Source organism: Carex rostrata, chromosome 21 (assembly GCF_964058835.1).
Source record: "Carex rostrata chromosome 21, lpCarRost1.2, whole genome shotgun sequence".
NCBI lineage: Eukaryota > Viridiplantae > Streptophyta > Magnoliopsida > Poales > Cyperaceae > Carex > Carex rostrata.
This window is the reverse complement of record NC_135938.1, coordinates 8,875,807-8,884,704: the sequence shown is the minus strand read 5'-3', so window position 1 is coordinate 8,884,704 and position 8,898 is coordinate 8,875,807. Positions and strand designations below refer to the sequence as shown.

At 37.2% G+C, this 8,898-nt stretch overlaps 1 long non-coding RNA gene across 1 annotated transcript; it reads right to left on the bottom strand.

Moving 5' to 3' along the window:
• Positions 1-6,416: 6,416 nt before the first annotated feature.
• LOC144573447 (uncharacterized) lies at positions 6,417-8,264 on the bottom strand. The gene is made up of 6 exons (XR_013517972.1): positions 8,229-8,264; positions 7,812-8,100; positions 7,569-7,680; positions 7,228-7,299; positions 6,676-7,126; positions 6,417-6,578 (listed from the first exon to the last, which is right to left on the bottom strand). It is a non-coding gene; the product is annotated as an uncharacterized LOC144573447 (long non-coding RNA).
• Positions 8,265-8,898: the final 634 nt, after the last annotated feature.

The following is an 8,898-nucleotide window of genomic DNA, read 5'->3' as shown; positions in this document are numbered from 1 at the left end:
CTTTGGCTGACTTCTACCGGTTATGTACACGAAACAACCAAAAGGAGAAGAAATAAGACGTGCAAAAAAAAACTAGGGATATATAGTGAATGAAACTTATCTTACAAGCGAAACCGCAGGAAAGCCTTGGTTGTAGCATGCGTGCCGTTCAAAGAATGCAGCCCACTTCAAGAGAAGCTCCATCTACATAAACAAAAGTACACCTCAATTATCAGTACTAACCAATGGCGAAGGTTGTGAGATCTGACAACTTAAAAAAAACTATAACATAGACCTATCAGCTAAAAAAGTAACGGTTAAGTCAGCTTTGGCTGACTTCTACCGGTTATGTACACGAAACAACCAAAAGGAGAAGAAATAAGACGTGCAACAAAAAAACTAGGGATATATAGTGAAGGAAACTTACCTTACAAGCGAAACGGCAAGGAAGCCATGGTTGTAGCATGCGTGCCGTTCCAAAAAAAAAGCCCACTTCAAAAGAAGCTCCATCTACATAAACAAAAGTACACCTCAATTGTTGGTACTAACCAATGTCGAAGGTTGTGAGATCTGACAACCTAAAAAAAACTATAACATAGAACTATCAGCTAAAAAAGTAACGGTGAATTCAGCTTTGGCTGACTTCTACCGGTTATGTACACGAAACAACTAAAAGGAGAAGAAATAAGACTTGCAACAAAAAAAAAGGGATATATAGTGAATGAAACTTATCTTACATGCGAAACCGCAAGGAAGCCATTGTTGTAGCATGCGTGCCGTTCCAAAAAAGCAGCCCACTTCAAGAGAAGCTCCATCTGCATAAACAAAAGTACACCTCAATTATCGGTACTAACCAATGGCGAAGGTTGTGAGATCTGACAACCTAAAAAAAACTATAACATAGACCTATCAGCTAAAAAAGTAACGGTAAAGTCAGCTTTGGCTGACTTCTACCGGTTATGTACACGAAACAACCAAAAGCAGAAGAAATAAGACGTGCAACAAAAAAAGGGATATATAGTGAAGGAAACTTATCTTGGAACCGAAACGGCAAGGAAGCCATGATTGTAGCATGCGTGCCGTTCCAGAAAAGCAGCCCACTTCAAGAGAAGCTCCATCTACGTAAGCAAAAGTACACCTCAATTATCGGTACTAACCAATGGCGAAGGTTGTGAGATCTGACAACCTAAAAAAAACTATAACATAGACCTATCAGCTAAAAAAGTATCGGTCAATTCTGCTTTGGCTGACTTCTACCGGTTATGTAGACGAAACAACCAAAAGGAGAAGAAATAAGACTTGCAACAAAAAAAGGGATATATAGTGAAGGAAACTTATCTTACAAGCGAAACGGTAAGGAAGCCATTGTTGTAGCATGCGTGCCGTTCCAAAAAAGCAGCCCACTTCAAGAGAAGCTCAATCTACATAAACAAAAGTACACCTCAATTATCAGTACTAACCAATGGCGAAGGTTGTGAGATCTGACAACTTAAAAAAAACTATAACATAGACCTATCAGCTAAAAAAGTAACGGTTAAGTCAGCTTTGGCTGACTTCTACCGGTTATGTACACGAAACAACCAAAAGGAGAAGAAATAAGACGTGCAACAAAAAAACTAGGGATATATAGTGAAGGAAACTTATCTTACAAGCGAAACCGCAGGAAAGCCTTGGTTGTAGCATGCGTGCCGTTCAAAGAATGCAGCCCACTTCAAGAGAAGCTCCATCTACATAAACAAAAGTACACCGCCATTATCGGTACTAACCAATGGCGAATGTTGTGAGATCTGACAACCTAAAGAAAACTATAACATATACCTATCAGCTAAAAAAGTAACGGTCAAGTCAGCTTTGGCTGACTTCTACCGGTTATGTACATGAAACAACCAAAAGGAGAAAAAATAAGACGTGCAACAAAAAAAAGGATATATGGTGAAGGAAACTTATCTTACAAGCGAAACGGCAAGGAAGCCATTGTTGTAGAATACGTGCCGTTCCAAGAATGCAGCCCACTTCAACAGAAGCTCCATCTACATAAACAAATGTACACCTCAATTATCGGAACTAACAAATGGCGAAGGTTGTGAGATTTGACAACCTAAAAAAAATTATAACGTAGACCTATCATCTAAAAAAGTAACGGTCAAGTCAGCTTTGGCTGATTTCTACCGGTTATGTATACGAAACAACCAAAAGGAGAAGAAATAAGGCGTGCAACAAAAAATGGATATATAGTGAAGGAAACTTATCTTGGAAGCGAAACGGCAAGGAAGCCATGGTTGTAGCATGCGTGCCGTTCCAAAAAAGCAGCCCACTTCAAGAGAAGCTCCATCTACATAAACAAAAGTACACCTCAATTATCGGTACTAACCAATGGCGAAGGTTGTGAGATCTGACAACCATAAAAAACTATAACATAGACCTATCAGCTAAAAAAGTAACGGTCAAGTCAGCTTTGGCTGACTTCTACCGGTTATGTACACGAAACAACCAAAAGAAGAAGAAATAAGACGTGCAACAAAAAAAAGGGATATATAGTGAAGGAAACTTACCTTACAAGCGAAACGGCAAGGAAGCCATGGTTGTAGCATGCGTGCCGTTCCAAAAAAAAAGCCCACTTCAAGAGAAGCTCCATCTACATAAACAAAAGTACACCTCAATTATCGGTACTAACCAATGGCGAAGGTTGTGAGATCTGACAACCTAAAAAAAACTATAACATAGACCTATCAGCTAAAAAAGTAACGGTGAATTCAGCTTTGGCTGACTTCTACCGGTTATGTACACGAGACAACTAAAAGGAGAAGAAATAAGACTTGCAACAAAAAAAAGGGATATATAGTGAATGAAACTTATCTTACATGCGAAACCGCAAGGAAGCCATTGTTGTAGCATGCGTGCCGTTCCAAAAAAGCAGCCCACTTCAAGAGAAGCTCCATCTGCATAAACAAAAGTACACCTCAATTATCGGTACTAACCAATGACGAAGGTTGTGAGATCTGACAACCTAAAAAAAACTATAACATAGACCTATCAGCTAAAAAAGTAACGGTAAAGTCAGCTTTGGCTGACTTCTACCGGTTATGTACACGAAACAACCAAAAGCAGAAGAAATAAGACGTGCAACAAAAAAAAGGAATATATGGTGAAGGAAATTTATCTTACACGCGAAACGGCATGAAAGCCATGGTTGTAGAATACGTGCCGTTCAAAGAAAGCAGCCCACTTCAAGAGAAGTTTCATCTACATAAACAAAAGTACATCTCAATTATCGGTACTAACCAATGGCGAAGGTTGTGAGATTGACAACCTAAAAAAAAACTATAACATAGACCAATCAGCTAAAAAAGTAACGGTCAAGTCAGCTTTGGCTGACTTCTACCGGTTATGTACACGAAACAACTGAAAGGAGAAGAAATACGACGTGCAACAAAAAAAGGGATATATGGTGAAGGAAACTTATCTTACAAGCGAAACGGGAAGGAAGCCATGGTTGTAGAATACGTGCCGTTACAAGAATGCAGTCCACTTCAACAGAAGCTCCATCTACATAAAAAAAAGTACACCTCAATTATCGGTACTAACCAATGGCAAAGGTTGTGAGATCTGACAACCTAAAAAAAACTATAACATAGACCTATCAGCTAAAAAAGTAACGGTCAAGTCAGCTTTGGCTGACTTCTACCGGTTATGTACACGAAACAACCAAAAGGAGAAGAAATAAGACATGCAATAAAAAAACTAGGGATATATAGTGAAGGAAACTTATCTTTCAAGCGAAACTTCAGGGAAGCCTTGGTTGTAGCATGCGTGCCTTTCCAAGAAAGCATCCCACTTTAAGAGAAGCTCCATCTACATAAGAAAAAGTACACCTCAATTATCGGTACTAACCAATGGTGAAGGTTCTGAGATCTGACAACCTAAAAAAAAACTATAACATACACCTATCAGCTCAAACAAGTAACGGTCAAGTCAGCTTTGGCTGACTTTTACCGGTTATGTACACAAAACAACTAAAAGGAGAAGAAATAAGACGTGCAACAAAAAAAGGGATATATAGTGAAAGAAATTTATCTTACAAGCGAAACCGGAAGGAAGCCATGGTTGTAGCATGCGTGCCGTTCCAAAAAAGCAGCCCAATTCAAGAGAAGCTCCATCTACATAAACAAAAGTACACCTCAATTTTCGGTACTAACCAATGGTGAAGGTTGTGAGATCTGACCACCTAAAAAAACTATAACATAGACCTATCAGCTTAAACAAGTAACGGTCAAGTCAGCTTTGGTTAAATTCTACCGGTTATGTATACGAAATAAACAAAAGTAGAATAAATAAGACGTGCAAGTTTGAACGGCACGCATGCTACAACCATAAGTTTGAACGGTGTATAAGTTTGAACGGTGGCAAGATCCTATCAACTCAAACAGGTTAAAAAATTATGGTGTATAAGTTTGAACGGTGACAAGATCCTATGCTCTCCATAGATCACTTTTAAGGGCATATTCATTTGTTACATGATTACACGGGATGAGATTTAATGGTGATGGTAATCCACTTTGAAAAGGTGGGAAGCCATGATCATGGATATGCATAGGATTGATTATGAAATATATTGAAAGGAGTGTTTGGTTGTATCGTGGAATTAATTAGTTGTAGGAAATCTTTATTTATTTCAAATTATGTATTTTTATTTAAATTTCTCACCTATTTAAAATAAGAAAATATATATATATAATCTGACATGAGATATCAAATTGAGTTCCGAAATAAAAAAAATGTGGAATCTCAAAGTATTTAAATTTCTATGTAATTTGTAAAAAGTAATATTTTATAATAAGAAAATACTTAAAGTGATGTTTATAATTTTGATGTACTAATATATAAAAGGAACTAAATTCGATGTAATTTAAATAAATAAAAAATTAAACAATATTTATAAAATTGATTTTATAATAAAAAACCGTGCATTGACTTCAGAACTAAAGTTAGTTAGTCAGTCCCTTTCAATAAAAGAAATTAATATATATGCGTAAGTTTTTCAAACAAATTTGTAGAGTTGTAGTTCCGGATCAGACTACAAATAACTAGTCCCACAAAGGGTAAAAAGAATTAAGATGCTAGATACCTTTATATATGATCTTGGTAGCTAAGTTGCTGTTGAAGCGTATTTGTTAGTATTATATGATATAAGATAATGCACTTGGTCCATTTCATTTCATGACCAATAAAGAGATGAGAGAGAGTAATCAATCAAGATGGGATGGATATAAATAATGTACTCTGATGTGTTTTTTTCCTGCCGAATTAATTACACTGGGATGGGACCAATTTGGGGAAAACTATAACCCGAGTGCTGGCGTCATTGTTCAAAATTGCACCATCCATGCCACCAGTTGTGAGAATGTTTATTTTCCCAGCAAGGCACCCGACCCGGGACTGATGGATCCCTCTTGAAGTCCTGACCTGCAGATGAGAATGTGTTCGAATAATTAGTATGAAGCACATTGAAAGGAGCAAAAGATGTTGTTTTCGTATTATTGACATAAAATAATGATTTAAGTGTAATGAAATTAATCATACTAACCATCTTATTAGAGGTAGAATCCCACAGCTGTACATCAGATTAGTTGAGACCAATAGCAATGTGTTGCCCATTTGGAGCCCAGCTGACACTAGTAACAAGGCCAGTGTCGTCATCAATTGTCACCAATTCAGAGGTAGACACATTTACAGCATTCCCCAGTGTTGTTAAGTGCAATTAAAAGCACGTTAACACTTCTCTAGTCGAGCAAATTAAGGTAGTAGTTATCTACTATATCGGGTGCATCCAATGTTCTCTCAGCTGACCAACAATTGAGAAAGAATAAGCATGTCACAATTCCAAAAAAAGTAATTAAAAAAAAACAAATTGACAAAAAACTGTTTCTACCTTGTACCAGAAACAATTATAACAAGGTATATTAAACAAACAAAAAAAATTCATGTACACCATACACGGACATAAATTGTGGGGCACAGCAACAAATAAATCTCAAAAAATTTTATAATAAGCATGTGATAATTCCAGAACTAAGTAATAAAAGAAACAAATTGACAAAAAATAGTCTGTTTTCTATATACCAGAACAAGAACGGACAAGGTATATAAAAAAAATTCACAACATACACAGACCTGAATTATGGGGTACAACACGCAATCTCAACAACTCCTAACCGAGCTAAACATTGTACTATTATTTGTTGAATCAGACACCCAGTAGGTAACAAAATTACAGACCCGGCTTTTATGTAACAAAGGGCCCTAAAAGGATATCAGTCTAATCATAGCCCTAGCAAAAAAAAGAAAAATAAAAAAACATCCAAGAAACTAAACCCAACTAACGAACAAGGAACAAGATGATATACCTAAGGGATGTGCCTTCGCTATTTGTATATCTCGTGTCACCATACGTACCTAAATGCTTCAGAGAAAAAAAAAGAATTTAAATACTCATCCCTTTCATATTTATCATTAGAGTGAATTTAGGCATTAAATAATAGCTTGACACCAGCACTGCTACAAAGTTCCACAGCATCCTTGACCCCTGGACGGCACGGATCCTTTAAAAAAAAATAAAAAAGGAAAATGGAAATTAATCGAAGGTCAAGGATATATATAAAATTACAATGAAAGGAGCATTAGAAGTTGCAAGAATACCTTGATTCCCACCCACTATTCCATGGAGAATGAGTTCTTCCTCTGACAATACCCAATTGTCCCTATTTTCCTCCTTTGGTACCGCTTCCGCATTGAGTGGTCAATACGCAAAAGCAACACATCTAAGACTAGATTCGGCCATGACTTCGATGTGTCTCTTAAATTCATTTAGCTTAAATTATACACACAGAATGATAAGTTCAAGTGTGTGTGACTTTCAATCAAGAAGCCCCTCTAATTTCTCAAAACACTTTAGTCCCTGGTTTTCAAGGAAAACACCAAGGAAAACATTGGCTACCAAATCGATGGTTACAGATGGTACCCCTCAGGTACCAACAAAAAAGACTGCACAACTGTTCCAATACATCATAAAATTGTAAAAAAAAAAATTAAAATGTGTACCGGTCCGAGTTTGGTCAAAATTTCCAGCATAGAATCACTTCCTAAATTACTATATCAAGCAAGAGATGAAGTCACAATTAGTGGTGATATTAGAATATCAAGAAAAAGATACACAAGGGAAAAGGAGAATAAAATGAGGGAGAAGAGAACCTTCGAAAATTGCAGCACCAATAGTTAGCATACAATGCCCTTGCCATACTGTTGCAATGAATATCATCAGCTCTGTAAAATGAATTGCCATGTTGATGATGCCCCTTGGATGCATAGGTTCCAGTTGCTGAAATAAAGTAGAATTCATGATAATATGGTTAAACGCTTTATTATTAAAATTGGAGATTAAATGTACTTGCCAATAAAATCAATTGAAACAAAGTAGAAACATATTTAAATGAAGTAGTTTAAGGTTTCAAAAATGTGACCAAAATAGTTAAATGAAATAGGTTAAGGTCAGTTTTGACCAAAATAAGGTTTAAAAAATGGGGCAAGGTTACCTAATTGAGTTTCAATTACATCCAGTTCCTGCTTAGTTGTCTACTGGAGCACAAGTCAAGGAAAATCAGCATGTCACCCAGGATAGCTAGTGCATGTGCCAACTTACTGCACCTACAGAATTGAAAATACAAACAGCTTAGGTGTACCCCAGGAACCAGATCACGACCCAAACTAGCAGCAAATCAAACAGAAAATAGATTATCGTAACACAAGATTAATTAGAAGAATAGTTCACTTACTACCTCTTCCTCATGCTAGTAGGTTGCTCTGGAAGGGACACCAAGCAAACACCTTCAACTCAGCAGTATGATTGCTAAACTGGTCACTAGGGTTGGATGTAGTGAGGTGCCATATGTGGAGAAGATTATCATTTATACCACTTGCAATGGGCACGGAAAGAGCAGACGGTGTAACCCGAGTGCTGACGTCATTGTTCAAAATTGCACCATCCATGCCACCAGTTGTGAGAATGTTTATTTTCCCAGCAAGGCACCCGACCCGGGACTGATGGATCCTTCTTGAAGTCCTGACCTGCAGATGAGAATGTGTTCGAATAATTAGTATGAAGCACATTGAAAGGAGCAAAAGATGCTAGAAATTGTTTTGGTATTATTGACATAAAATAATGGTTTAAGTGTAATAAAATTAATCATACTAACCATCTTATTGGAGGTAGAATCCCACAGCTGCAAAAACTAGCACTTCGAGGGTTGTTTTTGGGTCCCCCAAAATATTTGGCAGGCAAACTTTAAGCTGTATATAAAACTTAAAATGTAAGGTGGATAGTAGTCACTGCCGTGTAATTCAATATAAGAAATATCTTCAGTACTAACCTCATCCTTGTGAGTACCAGCATATGTAATGCCAAGACCTAGGATTGCCCCAACAATTCTGATGGTGGTATCCTCTCTATCAAGAAAACCAATAAGCAGTGCCAATGCCGGGACAATTTGAGAAGCAACGATATTAAATCATTCTCAAATAGATAGAGAGAGAGAGAGAGAGAGCGAGTACAGGATCACAATCATTCTTGATGCCACAGTAAACTATTCTAACACCCAAGAGAGCTCCAGCCACCACATGATTATCATTGCTGTGTAGGAACTTGTCAATTTGTGAAAGACCCGAGTCCACATCCCACAAATGGATCATCCCAAAAAATGAACAAAGAGTATGCAGATTCAATAAATATACTAGTAATGACATACTGGATATCAATGAATGTTTTGATCATGCCTAGAAGAAGACACAAAGTTCATACCAAGCTTGCGGCTGCACTGGCTTTGCCATGCTCCTTGTTTTTGAACAACCAACTTCCGGTGGACCCAC